Source organism: Lynx rufus, unplaced genomic scaffold (genome assembly GCF_022079265.1).
Source record: "Lynx rufus isolate CCGP_SWC_20201006 ecotype Redwood Valley unplaced genomic scaffold, mLynRuf1.p SCAF_1, whole genome shotgun sequence".
In the NCBI taxonomy this organism is placed as follows: Eukaryota; Metazoa; Chordata; class Mammalia; order Carnivora; family Felidae; genus Lynx; species Lynx rufus.
In genome coordinates this window covers 61535416-61556834 of record NW_025814823.1, presented here as the reverse complement: position 1 = coordinate 61556834, position 21419 = coordinate 61535416, and positions in this window count along the sequence as shown.

The window sequence follows — 21419 nt, the reverse complement described above, 5'->3', positions numbered from 1 at the left end:
AAAATTATAGTTCATCACACAAGACAACAACAACAAAATTACTTGCATTGGTTTGAAAAAAAATCCAATTATAAACAGGCTTCTCTAAGGAAGGATAATATCAAACTTCCAGAACAAAGTACAACCAGGAAAAAGATCAGAATAACTCTCTGTTGTTGTTTATTACTACCTCATTATGCTGACTTTGGCCAAGGTCCCATGGACCTAGTTTAATGAAGGGATTAATGACAGTTCATCCTTTCCCATTTTTTTGCTCAGTCAACTCAGTATTTTTCAAAATGTTTCCCTTTTTTGGAAATTCACATTACAAAGAGTTCCTTTTTTCTTTATATTTGAATGAACAAGCATGTAATTTACTGAGATTTGTTAACTATATGACTTCAGCATGTTCCATACTGTCCTTAGTAAAAAAATGATAATAGCTCCTACTTTAGAAAGTTGCTAAGGATTTTAAATTAATTAAAGCATGTAAAATATGGGTCTGGCACATTGTACAGTGTGATAAATCTTATTTGTTTGCATTATCATTGCAAATAATGATAGTTCTTAGAACACTGGTTTAAATGATTTCTAAGTTAATATGCTAGATGTTAGAGTAGAGAAGGAGATGATTTAGAATTGGCTCCTTACCTTAAAGAAATTTATATTCTGGGAGTAAACATTACCATACAAATAACTTAAACACTGGGAAAAAATCAATCAAGTAATTTTGAGTTTTGTTGGTTTATTTACTAAAGTGTGTCAATTTTTCAAAAAATGTACCCACAGAGCTCTGAAAATGCTGATTCAGTTTCCCTAAGACTATTCCATGTAGCAACCCTATTTAACTCTTTTAGTGTCTATACTGGTTTATTTTCAAACAGTAGTCTCATTTTTAATGTTAGATACTGGGGCGCCTGGGTGGCGCAGTCGGTTAAGCGTCCGACTTCAGCCAGGTCACGACCTCGCGGTCCGTGAGTTCGAGCCCCGCGTCAGGCTCTGGGCGGATGGCTCAGAGCCTGGAGCCTGTTTCCGATTCTGTGTCTCCCTCTCTCTCTGCCCCTCCCCCGTTCATGCTCTGTCTCTCTCTGTCCCAAAAATAAATAAAAACGTTGAAAAAAAAATTAAAAAAAAAATGTTAGATACTATATTTTCAGGTTAATATATATTTTATATATATTTATATATATTTTTTATACATTTTATATATATATATTTTCTATTGCCACATTCCTATTGTTATTTTTATATCTGTTCTTAGTGAATTTCCAAAAATAAAAACAGATACAATGAAATCATTTAAGACATAGGAATAAAAGTCAAGTAATAAATTTTGGGTGATGAAAATACATGGATGAGGTAGGCAGAATATATTATAATAATACACAGTCAGTTAAAAATACAGATGTATAGATCACCTCCCTTGTGCAGAGTTTGTCTACAGATGCCTACTGAGGTCAGGCCAGGCCAAGAATATCCAGGCTTGCTGCTAAAATATTGACACCAGGCTCAAATTCAACCCTCAAAATCTAGCACCATAATCTGTGGAAATTACATTGCAATGATAAAGGCTTGAAGGTGGTGGAAATCAGGCATTAGTAAACAAACAAATGGAAACAGTAAATAAAGAGTGACTTCTGAAAATTACTTGTTTTGTCAATCAAATTGTGTTTTGATGTGTTTTTCAGGATAAAAATAAAAAACAAAAAACATAAAATGTTACCTCAGATCATAAACGAATTAATCTAATGGATAGGCCGGTTTACTATTATCCATCTGGATACAAAAAAGATTCTGCCAGTGTCAACAATTCTGATTTTGAACTAGTTGTTATTGAGCTGTTCATTCTGATAGTAATTGACAAACATGCTCCATTGTATCTAGAAACCACCCTTCATTATGAGAGAAAGACCGTGTCCTTAGCACAGTATGACTAAGAACAAGCTCATTGTTTGGCTTCTTATAGATACAAAGCATAATTTTAAGTTTATCTAAAAAATATACTTATGTATATAAACTGAAACACAGAATGGTTAATGAGCAGTCCTGTTTTACTCCATTTAGTTTGCTCTGTCAAATTCCCATGACTTCCAAACTACCTTTGCTGTTATTTAAATAGTATTCAATTTCCCTGTTTATTATTATAATTATCATAACACAATATTTCAAAAATCCAAAAAGGTATAAATCTTCTGAGTCCTCTCTTCAGCCTAACTCTTCCTGCTCATTCTACTTTTCCTTTCCCTCCTTCTTCCCTCTTCTCCTATTATCTCTCTTCCTCTCCTTTTCTCTTTGTAGAGGTAATCATGTGTGGACTTTTTAAGCAATAGCAATAATTTTTAAAATTTTCTTGGCAACAGGTAATATATTAGTAGTGGCTATAGAACCTGATATATTGTTTCAAAGATACACCAAACAGATGTGAAAGAACTATCAGAAGTACAAGAGTAGTGGCTGAGAGACCATTTGAAGGCTTCTGCAGTAGTCCGGACCAGAAGTCATGGGATATGTGATTAGTTGGCAAATTTAATTTTCTTTAGGTTTATTTATTTGTTTTTGAGAGAGAGAGAGAGAAAGAGAGTGTGTGTATGTGCAAGTGGGGGAGGGGCAGAGAGAGAGAGAGATGGAGAGAGAGAATCCCAAACAGGCTCAGCACTGTCAGTGCAGAGCCCAATGTGGGGCTTGAACCCATGAACCATGAGATCATGAGTGAGCCGACGTCAGACACTTAACCAAATGAGCCACTCAGATGCCTCCCACGGTTTTTTTTTTGTAAGAAAATTAATATCTTGAAGTTGCTATAAAATGCTCCCAGCTAAAAAAAAAAGACCTCTGATGGTTACAAGATCCTCACTTCTAACAAAGAAAACTGATTCCTTCTAAATTTCATCCAATGATAATATATGCCATTTGGAGCAGTACAAGATAAATGTCCATTTTCTTCTATCTATTTGACAATAAAATTTCCCCATATTTTTTAACCTTTAAATCTTACTTTTAAGTGATACCTTGATCGCATTTAAGAGGGTGTAAAGCATGTCTGCCCTTTCAAAAATAGTACCTCTTCAGAAATTCCCTGTGTAACCTTTTATATTAAGACATACTTTTGTCTTTCCAAGTTTACCACTATCCTGACATTAGTGATAATTATACTTTTGTGGTTTATTTTTTTGTTTTTGTTTTTTTATAGATCGGCCACCCATTATATGCATCCTTAATCAACTGGCTAATGAAACTGGACTACTTTTTTATACCATACACATAAATAAATCCAAAATGGATGAAAGACCTAAATGTCAGACAGAAAACCATCAAAATCATACAGGTACAACCTCTTTGACCTTGATCGCAGCAACTTCTTACTAGACATGTCTCCAGAGGCAAGGGAAACAGAAGCAAAAATTAACTATTAGAACTTCATCAAGATAAAAGCTTTTGCACAGGGATGAAAACAATCCACAAAACTCAAAGGCAATCAGTGGAATGGGAGAAGATGTTTACAAATGACATATCAGAAATTGGCTGGTATCCAAAATCTATAAAGAACTTATCAACCTCAACACCCAAAAAACAAAGAATACAGTGAAGAAATGGGCAGAAGACATGAACAGATAGTGTTCAAAGAAGACATCCAGATGGCTAACAAACACATGAAAAAATGCTCAGCATCACTCATCATCAGGCACATACGAATCAAAACTACAATGAGATACCACCTCACACCTGTCAGAATGGCTAAAATGAACAACACAGAAAACAACAGATGTTGGTGAGGATGTAGTTAAAGGGGAACCCTTTTGCACTGCTGGTGGGAATGCAAATTGGTGCACCCTAGAAAACAGCATGGAGGTCCCCTAAAAAAATTAAAAATAGGAATACCCTATAACCCAGCAATTGTACTACTAGGAGTTTATCCAAAGGATATAAAAATGCTGATTCAGAGAGGCACATGCACCCCAAAGTTTAAGGTAGTGCTATCAACAATAACCCAGGTATGGAAAAAGCCCAAATGTCCATTGACTGATGAATCAATAAGTGTGAGGCATACACACACACACACACACACACACACACACACACACACAAACACACACATATATCCTGCAAATTTGCAGGGAATGAAATCACAACTTAGTTTGACTTCAACTTGAATTTCAGTCAGTATTTAACAATAACTGCAAATTTGATAAATGTTGGGGAAAATCCTCTTCAAAAAAGCTCTGACAATTCACATTCAACCAGAGTGTTTATGAGAGTATCCATTTGTCTCAGCCTTAAAATAACAAATGTATTGACTGTATATTTTGGCAAAATGATAGGATAAAAATTAGATCTTAATCTTGATGTAATATGCATTAACACGATAAGAGGGTACTATGACCAATTATACAACAACAAACTGGACAATCCTAGAAATATACAACCTACCATGACTGAACCATAAAGAAAGAAGATCTGAACAAACTGATTACTAGTAAGGAGATAGCGTCAGTAATTAAAAACTTGCCAACAAACAAAAGTTCAGGAACGGATAGCTTCACTGATGAATTATACCCAACATTCAAAAAAGAATTAATACCAGTCCATCTTAAACTTTTCCAAAATATAGAAGAAGAGGAATCCCTTCCAAACTTATTTTTATGAGGCCAGAATTACCCCAATACCAAAACTAGTCAAGGACACAACAAGGTAGGAAAATTATAGGCAATATACCTGGTGAACACAGATGAAAAAATCCTCAACAAAATATTAGCAAACTGAATTTAACAATACATCAAAAGGATCATACATCTTGATCAAGTGGGATTCATTCCAAGGAGGCAACCCTGGTTCAACATCTGCAAATCAATGAATGTGATATACCACATTAACAAAATGAAAGATGCAAATTACATGACTATTAGGACACAATTCTCCATGTATCTCTCACATTCCTTTATTTTTAGGCATTCACACTAATCTGCTCAGATAGTAAAGACAATGACCTCTCTGTTCGTTCACCAGAGACCTTTGCTCACTTTCCAGAGCAATAAAAAGAATGTCCGTCTCCAGGAGGGAACAATGGGAAGACTTGCCAGTAGGTCACTTACATGTTTGGACATTTCTTAAGCTCATGTTCCACAGCTGCCACACAAACCCACTGTGTGTACAGCATCCACACAGTCTAGTTCTGGATCACTCCCTCTGATTGAGGGGAGGAGAGCAAAGGGAACCAATACAAGCACGAAGCTCTTTTCTGCTTGCTCCCTCATGAGTAATAAAGTCCTTTGTATCTATGTCTTCTACAAGCATCTGTGAGAACAAGACAGGCTAACTAGATAGCTTTGAAGTGGGATGCAACCTCAGACCACTCTAAGTTCTTGACAGTGACAAATTCCTTTGAGGAGAAATGAAAAAACATGACACAATTTAACCTTAGGCACAGAACAAGTATGAAAGGTGGGTGGGGGTGGGGAAAAGGCAAGTAAGAAACAATGAAAGGCAAGAAACTAAAGATATCCCAACAGATTGCAGGTTACCTCTAGAGTTTTCCTCTATAGAAACGTGGTCACTCCAATCCTTAATGCTTCCATACCTATTTGATGTCTTTAAACACAATACATTGACGTTTTTTATCTCACTTTTCTATTTCTTACAGAGAGTACTGCTCTGCCATAAACTTCTCCATCTGACTTGGTATCAGAAATCATTAGGGATTATGTTAGTAACTTGGTGATAGGAAATTCTTCACCTCATAAAAAACATTCATTGAAACCTTACAATATACATCACCCCAAAAGTGTAAATAAAGGGGAAGAAAATATTGAGGATCTTTCTGGAAAGGAAGAGCAGAGAGAGGGGAGATTATCATATCAGATATAAGGTTTTATCAAAAAGCTATAGTAATTAAAACAGTATGGTACTTGAACAGCAATTAACATATTGACCAATGAATGCAAAGAGAGCTCTGAGAAAACCTAGACATGTATGGAATGTTGGAAGTTGCAGAGGTAAATTCACAGATCAACTGAGAAGAAGGTATCCGCATTAAATGAGCTGTATAAGAAAAATATAATTAAATTCATAAATCAAAAATAAATGCAAAATATACTTTACACATGTCTTTTCATCTTTAATATGAAACAAAATATTTAAAAATATTTTAAGAAATATTTTGATCTTGGGGTAATAACATATTATTGTTATTTTTTAAAGCTAATTTTTAAAAATGGCAAATTTTGACAAAAATTCAGACCTATATTTGGGGTATTGTCTTGTATTAGTAATATATGATTAGCATCTACAAACAAATGCAAAAGTCATAATCAACCCAATATAAAAACAGGTAAGGACATGCCCATGATTTAAAAAAAAAAAAAAAAAAAAAAAAAACTTTTAGTGAAGAATTTTATGAAAAGATACTTAAGTTGATCACTAAACTGGGAATTTTTTTTTTATTTTTAATGTTTATTTTTGAGAGAGAGAGAGAGAGAGAGAGAGAGAGAGAGAGAGAGAGTCAGCGAGGGAAGGGCAGAGAGAGAGGGAGACATAGAATTTGAAGCAGACTCCAGGCTCTGAGCTGTCATCACAGAGCCTGAAGCGGGGCTCTAACTCAGATGGTGAGATCATGATCTGAGCCAGTCGGACGCTTAAACGACTGAGGCACCCAGGCACACCACTATACTGGGAAATCTTAATCAAGACCCATGATGTATATTTCAGACATTATTTTGTCAAAAATTGAAGTTTGACACAAAAATTGAAGTTTTATTTAAAAATGGAATTAATTGAAGTTTTAACATAAAACTGTATTTTTTTCCTTATGTATTTATTTTCTGTTTCTCTACAATGCAAGCCAAGTATCATGAAATTGTGGATTTTGTCTACTGTGTTCAATACTACATTTCAAATACTTAAAGTGCTTTGTCACATGGATATACACATATTTATCAAATGAACAACTATGAAATAACTGCTGAGTTCCAAATACGAAAGATGGTGAAACAGATATTTACACTTCCTCTCATCTTTTACTTTCTACTTTCTTAGTTTGATTGTTTTTAACAATTTCTGCTTTTAAAGATTCAATCATGTTAACATTTTCTTCTATGGCATATCTACAATTGTCTTCATTTAGTTCAGTGCTCAATTAACTGATGTACATCCCATAGTCCTTTGCTACTATGGCTTTTTCATTCCAGGAACTATCTATCATCTATGTATGTATGTATGTATGTATGTATGTATGTATGTATTATGTATCTATCTATCTATCTATCATCTATTTAAAGAGATAGTTTATTTCACTTTATTTTTTAACGTTTTATTTATTTTGACAGAGAGAAAGAGAGAAAGGAGGGGTAGGGAGAGAGAAAGAGAGAGAATCCCAAACAGGCTCCACACTGTCAGCACAGAGCCCAATGCAGGGCTCAAACTCACAAACCATGAGATTATGACCTGAGATGAAACCAAGAGCCAGATGCTTAACAGACGGAGACAACCAGGCACCCCCCATGAATACTATCTAAATAATAAATACCATTTTGGTTCATTTTGGAAGGCTCTATATTGTGCCCATAAAATTTACATTTTTTTAAAGAATAGCTCATAAATTCTGTATTTCTTAAACTCTTCTTTTTTTCTAGTTTCTTCAATCGCATATTCGGTGTGCGTCCATTTGGCCATGATATTTATAACAGTGTATAAGTATCACATATAATTTTACCATGTGTAGGATAATATTTGGAGCACTGAAATATATTCATTTAATTTTCACAACAACCATATCAGGTAGTAGTAGTATAATCAGAAAACATAGGCACTACTGGATCAGTTACTGATAAGATGGTTGCCCAAAATACACAAGCAAACATTTTATTGCAAAAGGATATAACCACAATTTTTCTATTTACCCCATTGCCCTGTTGCCACTCATTAACACCTTGGATTCAGGAATGTGCCTGTAAAGTACTTAATGATTTCAGCCTTCTCCGTTAGGACTATTAGAACAATGTCATTGATTTGGCTTTTTTTTTTTTTTTGAAAATAAGTTACTGTAACTTTGGTATTACAGATTTCATTATATTGGCAGCTATTTGAATTACTTGCTTTGCATGTGAGATGCCTCTGATGTGACGTAGTGATTCTTTACTTTTATTGTTATTTATTATTCTTAGCTAAAGATAGAAGATAGATAAAAGCCATAGAAATCATTTTGCCAAATTCAATCAGGATTCCTCTTAATTACAACTTTTCAGTCAATAGTGGGAAATATCTTTCAAACTTGTAATATATTATCATATTGTATTCTCATACCTAGCAAATATGTAAAATTATTTGATTTTTATTTTTTGTTTTGTTTTAAAATGTGGAATTTACTCTACTAAATAATTTGTCCTAAGCAATCAGAGAGATAGAACCAGAAAGCTCAACTTTCTTTTTCAAGGAGACTTGACAATTGAATTTCTTGAATATTGGGAATCAGAATAGATAGCTGAAGTCTAGTTGTGCTAAAGACAAAATAGATACGTGCAAGAGTGGATCTCCATCCTGTGTAAAGCAGTAAGGCCCATAGCATAGTAACTAATATCTACCTATGTTAGAGGCTGAGATTCGAAAGATGAAAAAGAATGTAAACGTTTTGAAAGTAATCAACTGTTGCCAGATTATGTTGAAATATTCTCCATTGCCCTAAAATCTATCCTATCCTATCATTCTCCACTGTTCACTAGGCTCCAAGACCTTTATGGATTACATAAAATGCCTCCCTTGCTCTCTACTTTCAACCGGGTTCACATAAAGAAATACAAGAGAATATGATAGTGAGGCAATACAGCCTTCACCAGGAATGCTTAGGAATACAGCCATTATATATACATGAATGTATTCCTGGTGAGGCTGCCATAAAAGACATTTATGATATTTATTTATTAACTTAAAAACACATTAATGAGACTGGTTCTTTGTGCCAGGTATTTCTTTATAGTCTCAAATAATTTTTTCAAAAGTAGATAGCTGAATAAGACTAAGTAGCACTTACGAACACGTGAAGTTTATCTTCCACTAACTACAATGAGCACATCATATGAAAGAGAATGGGATTTCAGGCATTGTGAAATCTAATGCATATCTAATTATATAGATTTTAAATTGTTTCTTTTATGATTGGATGTTTAATTACAATCTATAGAAATGAGTTTTCTATCTAAGAAATCATACTTAAAATATAACTAGGATTTTTAGTGAGATTTAATTTGATGTACTGGAATTTATTTATTTAGCAGATTTATATAATTTGATGCAAACACATGCTATAGTCTATATAAGCATATTTCAATATATTATGTACACTACATTATGCAAATACTAAAAGATTATAGTTAATGAGAATATGTTTTATTAATTAAAGAGAAAGACGGTTGAGTTATGAAGTAAACGCCCTGTATTCTGCAAACTGGGAAATTTGCTTTTTTTTTTTTTTCAGAATGCTTCAAAAAGATGTTGAATCTTAAAATCTGAGCCTGTTAAGTTCACAAAATTGTAGAGTTCATGGCATATCCTTTCAGGTCAAATTCAAGGAAATTAATTCTATTTAGCCCTCTGGAAGAATACTACAGTAATTAGTGGTGTCCTAATTAAGGCTGCTGGTGGGAAGAGCAAGCTAATTAAGTTATGGCAGCTGCTCTCTCTTTGCCATAAATGAACCTATATCATTTCGATCTGCCCTGGTTGAAATGTGAAAGAAGATGTTAATGCTTCATATAGTCTTTCAACTATTTTTACTTTGAGTTTAGCTTTCTTATTTTATAGGATAACTAGTATAAAAAAATATGCTTGTTCACAAGAATAAAAGAGAAAAAAGTGGGATTAACTTTCTAGTAAATACAGTACCATTCAGATTGTAACAACTTTCCTTTGTTTTTTCTGATTTAAGGTTTACACATATTCACTGCTGGCGAATGCATAATACATAATTCATAAAATATTCATGTTTTCAAATGACCTGCTCTAAGATGAAAAACTTACATATCAATTCACATAAAGTTAATTTTTTTCACAGTGTTTACTATTTGGTGAACTATTTTTAACATGTTACACTTTGATTTAAGTTTGCCTCAGGTTGTACGCAGAAAATCCCCATGACTTGTAAATTATTCTTTTTACAATGCCATCATTGTTTTCACACAAATCACTTGTCAACTTATATTTGCTTCCAGCCCCTGCCAATAAGTTTTCAAAGCTTTGTGGTTTTCTTATGGGTCTTCCAAAATCTTGCCTGCCTATCATTAAACTTCCAAATTGATTTTTTTGGGGGGTGAGTGGGAAGTATTTTTTTTAATTTAGAATTCTGCAAACTCAGGACTGCATTTATAAACAAACAGTGAATAAACACAAAAATTAATGCAAAGAAGACATTGAAAACTAGACAGGTAGGTCATAGGTTAAAATAATTTAGTGTGAAATAATGTATTTCTTCTTGGAAATTGAATACTGTCACTGCTTTGGAATGGATAAATCAGAATTTCTGTCTTAAAAGAAATTGGGGTATGCTTTTATATTTAAGCGATCAGTACAATACAAGCATTGGCTTGGCATATATATTTGAAAAAGTTGGACAAACCAAAGTAACATAACCATGTAAAATAAGATTAAAAGTTACATATATTCATAAAATATATGCCAAAGTGAATTAGCCAAAAACTAGACATGATAAAATATAGCTGTATTCTCCATTTCTTGCAATATGACGTGTTAGGTATCTGTCAGGAGAGCAAATACAAATTCTGGGAAATATGACAAAACATATTTCTAAAAGTCCCCCAAAATTTATGAACATATTCTAACTGAAGATGCAAGCACACATTGATAAACTGAGTGATAAAGTTGTTTTTGCTTGAGAACGTTTGGTTACTTTGATCATGCTGTCCTTACATGGCCTCCTGGCATATGACAGACGGAAAGATTAGCTAACCATTCACTTACGAAGGTGTCTGACAATTCTGGGGATATGGAAATGGGAACGAGGGATACACCTGGGTCCTATGACCTCATATCAAAGCAACAACATTCCTGCTTGACATTGAGCAGGGAAGGCAAGTGAGGGAAAAGAGCTTTGAAAGGTATAACCATGGGGGTGCCTGGACTGCTCAATCAGTTAAGTACTGATTGATCATGATCTCATGGTTTGTGAGTTCCAGCCCCTACGTGGGATTCTGCACTCTCTCTCTCTCTCTCTTTCTCTCCTCCTCCCTCCCTCCCTCCTTCTCTAAAATAAATAAATAAACTTAAAAAAATAAAGGTGTAACCATGAAGCAAGCATAGTATAGATTTCTCAAATCATGTATTGAAAACATTCATGTAATTCTAGTTTAAAATTTTCTGGGATTGGCGGTGCCTCAGTGTCTGTTAGAAGCAAATGCAAATCCTCTCTGAAGGAACATACCTTCCTCCTTGGGCTCATGTATTTCTCCAAGCCTTTTACAAAGAAACAGTAAATAGTAATCAAACACATGGGACGCCAAGTAACTATTTCTTTTGGAGTAGAATCAACAGAAAGGATATGGGGAGATGAAAGATCTGCAGATCTATAAATACAGAAAATACCAGAAAGGAACAAAGGAATGAAAGTCAAGCTTAAATTCTTTAAGAGCAAGAAAAATGAAACATGATCAGTTGATATGGTAAAAAAGAAAAAAAGAAAACTTAATTGAAAAAAGATAACATTTAATTTGCTATGAATTAAAAAGTAATTGAGTGACTATAGAACATATTAATTATTGCTGAAGATAGGAGTAAGTTACCATAAATAGTTCAAAACTTAACTAGAACTAGAGACCTACATTTTCAGAAAATATGAATGAGATATTAAAATAAAGGGGAAGAGAAAGTTTAATTCACTAATTGGTGTTCCAGATGGAGAAGACAGGAGAAAGGGAAATGTTATGAAAAATAGCTTATAAAAATGTACTAATTATAGTGGGAAAGGGAAACTTAAAGTTGAAAAGCCACATGTAAACATATTTAAAAATTAAAGAACAGGGGCTCCTGGGTGGCTCAGTCGGTTAGGCATCCAACTTTGGCTCAGGTCATGATCTCCTGGTCCGTGAGTTTGAGCCCCGTGTAGGACGCTGTGCGGACAGCTCAGGGCCTGGAGCCTGCTTCAGATTCTGTGTCTCCTTCTCTCTCTGCACCCCCCCCCCACCCTCCCACCTGTGTTCTGTCTCTATCTCTCAAAAATAAATAAATGTTAAAAACAAATTTTAAAAATTAAAGAACAAAATGAAAAAGAAAATATTAGCATCAGTAAGGGTGAAACAATTTTTAAAGTAACTTCAAATAAGTAGCACAGGTACGTATCAAATGTAATTAATATGATATATTTTTAATGTAGTGAGAAAAATAAAATCCCTATTTTATCACAAATTTATGTTACTTGGTATTCACACCTAATGGCAGGTATACAGATTGATATAAATTTAAGAAAGAGTTCACATACATTTCTATCACATGAAACAAATTATATGTAAATTTTGAGATTCATTGAGGAATATCTAAACACATAGAAAGAGTACAATGTTATTAGATTGGAATAACCAATAATGTAATAATTTCAATTATCTACAAACTCATTCTTAGATTCCATTAACACCAGCTAAAATCCCAAGTACTTCATTCTTATGTGTTGTGAACCTTGACAAGCTGTTTTTTAGGATATATAAAAAACCCATAATTTGCTGATTCTGTATTTTCTAATAAACGTATATAACACACATATATACCATATGACACAACATGATCACTCTGCTGACATGTTTGCAGTAGAAACTTTGTTAATCCTAAATCATGAAATTACATCCTATGTTTTCCTGCAGAAGTTTTAAGTTTTATATTTATGTCCATGGTCTATTTTGATGTAATTTTATGTGTAGCATATAGGATATATCAAAGTTAATTTCTTTGTATATGGGTATTCAATAGTTTTAGCACCATACTGAAAAGTTTAATCTTTCCCCATGAATTCCTTTCTCCCACTGAAGATCAGTTAACTCTATTTGTGCCAATGTATTTATTGGCTCCTTCTGTTCCATTAATCTATTTATCACCATGTATGGCAGTATTACCACTGTCTTGATTACCATAGCTTTATAAAACATCTTGAAGTTATGTTCTGTTTCTTAATGCTTTTTGGCTACACTTGTTTGGATTGCCACAAAAATTTTAGAATCACTTTGTCAATTTCTACAAAAATTCTATAAAAATTTTTCTAGTTATTTCTTCGACTCTTTAAAAAATAGTGGGGAGAACTGTCATTTTAAAAGCATGGAGTTTTTCAATCCATGAAGAGGAAATAGCTTTTCATTTATTTGGTCCTTTAAAATTTTAGGCATAATGTTTTATAGATTTTAGCATTCAGATGTTACATATATTTTGTCATACTTACTCCTAAATATTTTGATCCTATTTAAAATCATATTTTAGGGGCACCTGAGTGGCTTAGTCAGTTAAGCATCTGACTTCAGCTCAGGTCATGATTTCATGGCTCATGAGTTCAAGCCCCACGTCAGGCTCTGTGCTGACAGCTCATAGCCTGGAGCCTGCTTCAGATTCTGTGTCTCCCTCTCTCTCTGCCCCTCCCCTGCTTGCTCTCTGTCTCTCTCTGTCTCTCAAAAATAAATAAAAATCTAAAAATATTTTTAAAAAATAAAATGGTGTTTAAAATTTTCAATTTGTATCACAGTTTATTCCTAGTATATAGAAATATATTCAGTTTTACATATTGATCAAAAGACAGATAAATTGGACTTTAATCAAAATCGAAACTTTTGTTCTTCAAAGGCAATATCAGGAAACTGAAAAGACAACCTCAAAATGGGATAAAATATTTGCAAATCATATATCTGACAAGGTGATTGTATCTACAATATATAAAGAACTCTTACTACCTGATCATAAAAAGATAAATAACCCAACTAAAAACACCAAATGTGTGAATAGACGTTTCTCCAAAGAAGATATACAAATGAACAATAAGATCATGTAAAGAGGGGAGCCTGGATGTCGCAGTCAGTTAAACGTCCGACTTCGGCTCATGTGATCATCTCACAGTTCATGGGTTTGAGCCCCATGTGGGGCTCTGTGTTGACAGCTCATAGCCTGGCGCCTGCTTCAGATTCTGTGTGTGTCTCTCTCCCACTCTGCCCCTCCCCCACTTGTGCTCTGTCTCTGTCTCTCAAAAATAAACAAACATTGAAAAAAAAATTAAATAATGGTCATGAAAAGGTAATCTACATTATTAGTCATCAGAGTAACACAATTCAAAACCACAGTGAGGTACCACTTCACACCCCCTGGCATGGCCATCATAAAAAAGACCATGATGGTGAGGATGTGGAGAAATCAGAACCTTCACACACATGGTGGGAATCTAAAATGGAACAGCAACTTTGGGACACAGTCTGGCAGTTCCTCAAAATGTTAAACATAAAATTACCTTTTGACCCAGCATATCCACTCCTAGGAATATACTCAAAAGAAATAAGAATTCATTTCCATACAAAAACCTGTACACAAATGATCATAGCTGCATAATTCGTGATGGCCAGAAGCTGAAAACAATCTAAATGCCCATCAATTGATGAACGGATGAACAAAGTGTACTTTATCTATCTATATGATAGTATACTATTCATCCATAAAAACAAAGGTGCTGATACATGCTAAGACATGGTGAACGTTGACAACATTATGCTAACAGAAGGAAAACATACACACAAAAACCCCCAGAAATATAATCCCATTTATGTGAAATGTACAGAACAGTCCAAACTATAGAGACCAAAAAATACACTTGTAATTGCTTAGGACTGGGGTGAGGAATGTAGTTAGAGGGGTGATAACTAGAGTCCAGGCTTTCTTTTTGAGGTGATGAAAACATCTTAAATCAATTATATTGATGGTTGCACAAACCTTTAAAAAATATTAAAAGGTTGTATTATAAACTTTAAATGGGCGAATTGTACCTACATGTGAATTACATTTCAGTAAAGCTGTTACCAAAAAAAAATCACATCTTAAGAGAGGCTAAAAAATACTTTCCTTTACTTATCTAACTATTTTCTTGACTTACAGACCTATTGGTTCAGGAATAGCCTTTAAATTTTTGCAGAATAATTTTCTTACCAATTCTAAGAGAAAGACATAATAAATAACATTTTTTCCCAAAATTCTCTTGTTTCAGAGGATTTTTTAGGTAAAATGTCTGATATTATGCTTAAACCAGATATTTCAATATCCTTTTTATAATAAGAGGCTCTTAATTGAACTCTGTATTTTCCAGTGCCAATAAAAATACATATGTATTTTTTTTAACAATACAAAGACTGAAGAAGACAACTATTGTTTTAGTTAAGTGAAATCCAACCAAGTCATTAAAAATAACTTGATGACAATAAAACAAAGATCTTCAAATTGTAGATACATTCATCAAGGTAAATTAATTCTTGTAGAATATTAAAATGTGCTATAAATCAATGTTTATGTTTCCAAATTTTGAAGTTAGTCACATGTAGATTTGTAATGTGGCACTAAGCGTCAGCGCTGTGATTTTATCACTCAGATGGCCCATCTTCATGTCCTCAGTTAAAATGGACTGACATTATCTTCTTACAAGGACACATTTAAGATAACTCATGTTATATATTGGATCCTCATTTTTACTTTTTACTATTATTAGTAGTAGTAATAGTAGTATACATTGAAAACGTAAAGTATGATTGCCCCCAAATCTATATACATTTGGATAAAAACCTAGACTTCTTGAGTGATTAATGCCACTCTTTTTTGGAAATCAAACAATTAAAATACATTCATTAATATTATGGTTCCCTAATTGTTACTTTGAACCATAGCACATGAAACACCTATTATCCTATAAATAAGATTTAAGAAACCTATTTTACATTTCCACTCGTTGCCTTCAAATATAATTGTCTTTCATAATGTACCTTAGTGTCACAAAAAACTTCACATATTTTTTCCCTTAAAATATTTGTTTTTCTTCTAGGGCCAGTCGACATCAAGAGAGAATCAACAGCTGTTAATGTATCATAGGACCTCTCTCTCAAAGTAGTTATTATGAAAACTTTTCTATGTAGATACTAGAGAGAAACAATTATTCACATAATTTATTATTTTTCTTCTTGGAGCCTAAAAGTTCATGTTTTTGTCTCTTTTTTTGTGGTACAATAATTTATTCGCCTTAAAACACTTTATTGGGGCACCTGGGTGGCTCAGTTGGTTAAGCATCTGACTTTGGCTCAGGTCATGACCTCACAGTTTACGGGTTCAAGCCCCATGTAGGGCTTTGTGCTGACAGTTCAGAGCCTGGAGCCTGCTTAGGATTCTGTGTCCCCCCTCTGTCTGCCCCTCTCCCATTCACACTCTATCACTGTTTCTCAAAAATGAATAAACATTAAACAATTTATTTTTAAAAAATAAAATACTTTATCCTCATTAGTATTTTCACCTTGAAGGGGAGAATGACTGCTCAAACCAGGTAGTTTTGCTTTAATGTTGAAAGGAGTTATGATGGAGGGGTAGCTCCAACTATTTTCTAAAATTAGATTTGGAGTCAGATGTGAGTTTTGCAATGTATTCCCTGAGCCCCAGTGGAACAAATAATACTTGGCTGGACAGACCTTGCAAGAAACAAGTCAATTCTTTGATTTTAAGGAGGATGTCCCCAGTGTCTTATGCTGCAAAACAGTGGAAGCCACAGTCTAGTTTATGAGCTGAAACCTAAGTGTGCAGACAAGTGTTACAGCATCACACTACCAGATTTCAATGGAGCTGATCAGAAAGAAAGAAAAGCTAAAATAAATGCCAGTGAAAGTTCTGTATGTTTGTAAAGTGGAACAATAGATAGATGGATGATAGAGATAACTATTTGATAAACTGTCATACATTTTCACCTTCAAGTTCATCACAGGCAGAGGAATTCAGCTCAAGAATGAAACCAATTGTCTGGCTGGAAATTTGTCCAGAAAAGAATATCCAGGGGCCCCTGGGTGGCTCAGTCAGTTAAGTGCCCAACTTAGGCTCACAGTTCATGGGTTTGAGCCCCATGTGGGGCTCTGTGCTGACAGCTCATTGCATGGAGCCTGCTTCAGATTCTGAGTCTCTTTCTCTCTCTACCCCTCCCCTGCGCTCTCTGTCTCCCTCTCTTAAAAGTAAATAAACGGGGCGCCTGGGTGGCTCAATTGATTGAGCATCCAACTTCAGCTCGGGTCATGATTTCACGGTCTGTGAGTTCGAGCCCCGCGTGGGGCTCTATGCTGACAGCTCAGAGCCTGGAGCCTGTTTCAGATTCTGTGTCTCCCTCTCTCTGACCCTCCCCCGTTCGTGCTCTGTCTTTCTCTGTCTCAAAAATAAATAAACGTTAAAAAAAATTAAAAAAAAAGTAAATAAACATTAAAAAGAATTTTTTAAATCCAAAAGTGACATAATGACAACCCACTTGTAATATCACTACTGAATTAGATAAATAACAACAAATGCAGTCACTGAAGAAAAATATATGATCAAATTATTTAGTTTACCTTTATATAAATATGGTTAGTCTCTGAGAAATAATAAAAGTAAATTATATTTTAAAATAACAAAAATAAATCTATTCAATATTGCTAATAGGTTGGGAAGTGAGCAAAAGTACATATTTATACATCAGAAATATATCTATATCTAGATGTATATATTGCTGCTTACATGAACACGTAAAATAAATGATTCGAGCAGCTAAGTGAAAGCTTTGCTACTGATTTTATTAAAAACAAAACAAAGAAGACCATGGACATATTTATTAGGTGACTTAAAGTGTATTATTAATAAACGCAAAATATGAATGTATAGGCAAAATTTCGGTTCAAGTTTTGCCAGGCTTTGGGATAGAACCATATTGGTATAAATATAAATGTAAAATTATTGGTCAAATGATCAGGAATTGAGGAGGATGACAAACATGAACATAGATGGCCCTACCTACTTGAATTTTTGATACACAAGAGTAATTAACTGTAGTAATTGAGGGCATGAATACTAAATCATGCTGCATTGGTTTGAAATTCATTTGCGCTGTTATTAATACAGTAACACTGGGCAGGTGACTGAATTTTCTGTGCCTCAGTTTCCTCAAATTTAAAGTGGCTATCATAATGGTACCTATTTCATGATAGGGTTTGAAAATTCATCAAGTTAGTATGGTAAAGCTCTTGGAATGATGACTAAGCCCTAAAAAAAAAAGGTTTATGTGTGTGTTGTGTGTGGTTGTTCTTGTTGAGAGAACATGTGGTGATGAGCTGAAGTATAGAAAGCCGTGGTCGGGGCGCCTGAGTGGCTCAGTCATTTGAGCGTCCGACTTCAGCTCAGGTCATGATCTCGCGGTCTGTGAGTTTGAGCCCCACGTTGGGCTCTGTGTTCACTGCTCAGAGCCTGGAGCCTGTTTCAGATTCTGTGTCTCCCTCTCTCTCTCTCTGTCCCTTCCCCGCTCACGTTCAGTCTCTCTCTCTCTCTCAAAAATAAATAAACATTCAAAAAAAAAAAAAAGAAAGAAAAGAAAAGAAAGCCGTGGGGGCGCCTGGGTGGCGCAGTCGGTTAAGCGTCCGACTTCAGAAAGGTCACGATCTCGCGGTCTGTGAGTTCGAGCCCCGCGTCAGGCTCTGGGCTGATGGCTCAGAGCCTGGAGCCTGTTTCCGATTCTGTGTCTCCCTCTCGTCTGCCCCTCCCCCGTTCATGCTCTGTCTCTCTCTGTCCCAAAAATAAATAAACGTTGAAAAAAAAAAATTAAAAAAAAAAAAAAAAGAAAAAAAAGAAAAGAAAGCCGTGGTCAAAGAGCAGGATGACCAGGTACAAAATAAAGCAGTTCTTTGCTGCAGACAAGACCCTGGAGGGGTTCTACTTCCAAATAATGCAGAAAATGATCTTGCTCTTAAGGTAATTATAGAATTAAAGGTTGAGGCTTTTAGCTACATCATATTTGATGGTATCATTTTTTATGTTAATGGCATGACTTAGAATAAGAAAATAACGCTTTTAGTTGGCTATGAAAGATTTTGATGGAAGCAGTTTCTAGATTATAACATGTATGGAAAGCAGGTAATAAAATTACATATGACCCAAAAGAATAATGGTTTTATATGAAGGAGAAAGAGTAACTATTTGGACGTGGTGGCAGTGGAGGGGAGACTGTCCCAAACTTATACCATCAGTAAAAGAACTCTAAACACTAAGAAAACTGCAGAGGAAGCATCATCTCAAGAGTAGAAAAAAGTTTCAGTTAATATGTGAATGAAAATGTGGATGCCATTAAATTTGTTAATATTGTAGCAGAATTGTCATATGTTATATGGGAAGATTGGGGAACACGGAGAATAAAATGAAAGAGAAACTCAAGGTAGTGACAGCACAACAGATGTATTCTGAGCAGCAGTAATGACTGGATTGGATTGAATTGCCTTGTGTGGTGGTGTAATTTTACTATTTTATTTTATTTTATTTTATTTTATTTTATTTTTATTTTATTTTATTTTTTATTTTATTTCATTTTGAGAGAGCATATGCCCACGTGCAAACAGAGGAGGGGCAGAAGGAGAGGAAGAGAGAGAATCTTAAGCAGGTGTGGAGATGGTCACAGAGCTCCACCTCATGACCATGAGAAGATGACCTGCGCTGAAATCAAGAGTCAGATGCTTAACCTACTGAACCACCCAGGTGCCCTGGTGGTGTAATTTTAGTTAATCATAATGATGTGAGGCTTGCAAGTCCTCAGATGGAAGAGGGTTTAGCATTCAAATGTTGCCTCTATAGATTATACTACCTAGAGAGAGTTTTTCTTTATTTGCAGATTCCAGGACATATCCTGGGAATCTTGAATTTGAGGAATCACATGAGATTTGAGGACTTGATTACATCACATCATAGAAAATGTTGGTGGGGTGAGCTGAATGGCTAAAAATGTGAACAGAGACGATAATATTCCGAAAGGGAAAAAATTATATCATGAGTTAAATGGGTCCTGTATTCTTGAGCATTTGCTCACATTCCCTTAAACACATTTTTCTAACAGATAAACATGCAATTATTTCTGTTTGCATGTGTTTTTATCAGCATTCCCTTCCTTGGGTAGGTTTGAAGGAGAAAACAATACTTATTTTTACTTAAACCTGGTATCATAAATGAATTCTTAGGATCATTTTTCTTGTAGACATATGCTTCTTAATTCTGGGGAGGTGGTCTGTAGTAAAAGGCTTTACAAGGATTAGAATGTGTCAGAAATGTTTACTGTTAAATCAAAATCAAGTATTCTTAGGGGCATCTGAGTGGCTCAGTCTGTTAAGCATCTGACTCTTGGTTTCAGCTCAGGTCATGATCTCATCATGGCATGTGGGTTCAAGCCCCACATTGGGCTCTGAATTGGCGGGGCAGAGCCTGCTTGGGATTCTCTCTTTCTCCCTCTCTCTCTGCCCCTCCCCTGCTCGTGCTATCTCTCTCTCAAAATAAATGAACATTTAAAAAAAAATCAAATATTCTTGAATTGTTAACAAATTCTTATTTATTCATATTTGTAAAGTTCACCACTAAACCAATACAAATAAACTGAAGAGTCTGAATATAAAAATGAAACTACAAATTCCTGTTTTTTTTCCAGACTATATTGTTCTACATTACTTTTGTTGTTAATTAAATTTTAGTATTAAGTTTTAGGAGGGAAGGGCATTTTTTGCAAATGCTTCCATGTAGAAATAATTTCAAGTAAGTGTTTTTCTTCTATGACATAACTTAGTCTATTGCAGGAAATATTAGTGGCATTCAAACACTAAGTTTGTCTCCAACAGAAACATTAAAATCATTACATTTTCCTTATAAAGTCAACTTTGATTTAGTCACTTTAATGACAAATCTAAACCATGACCATTGGGTTCTGGGAAAAACTTTTAATCTTATTTAAAAAAAGAGCTATCTTGTTATATGTAGAAAATGAATTAAATAAACTTAGGTGCCTACTTCCATTTTAGGAAGTAGATCTCCATTAAAAACATAATAGAAAATATAATTGAGAGTGCTGTTCTTTGTGATATATACTTTTAATGTCCAAATTCCTATTAATGATAGCACTTAACTATGATACTCTGCACTGAAAACAATACAAAAGGTAAATTGTTTGCTTGAGAGACCAATGTCTTCTATTGCCATGAGTTGCCAATAACACGTTGTATGACCTTAGATAAAAACATACCACATTTGTTATGAAGAATGAAAGAATTATATGCTCCATGTTAAAAAGCTGCATGCTATTTTAAAAATATACAATAGCACTTCGGCTATTTTTTCATGTTCAAATTACTGGTACTAGTATTGTAAATTAGCTTCAGAGACTCTAAGTAAACCACGAAGAACTTCCTCTCTCT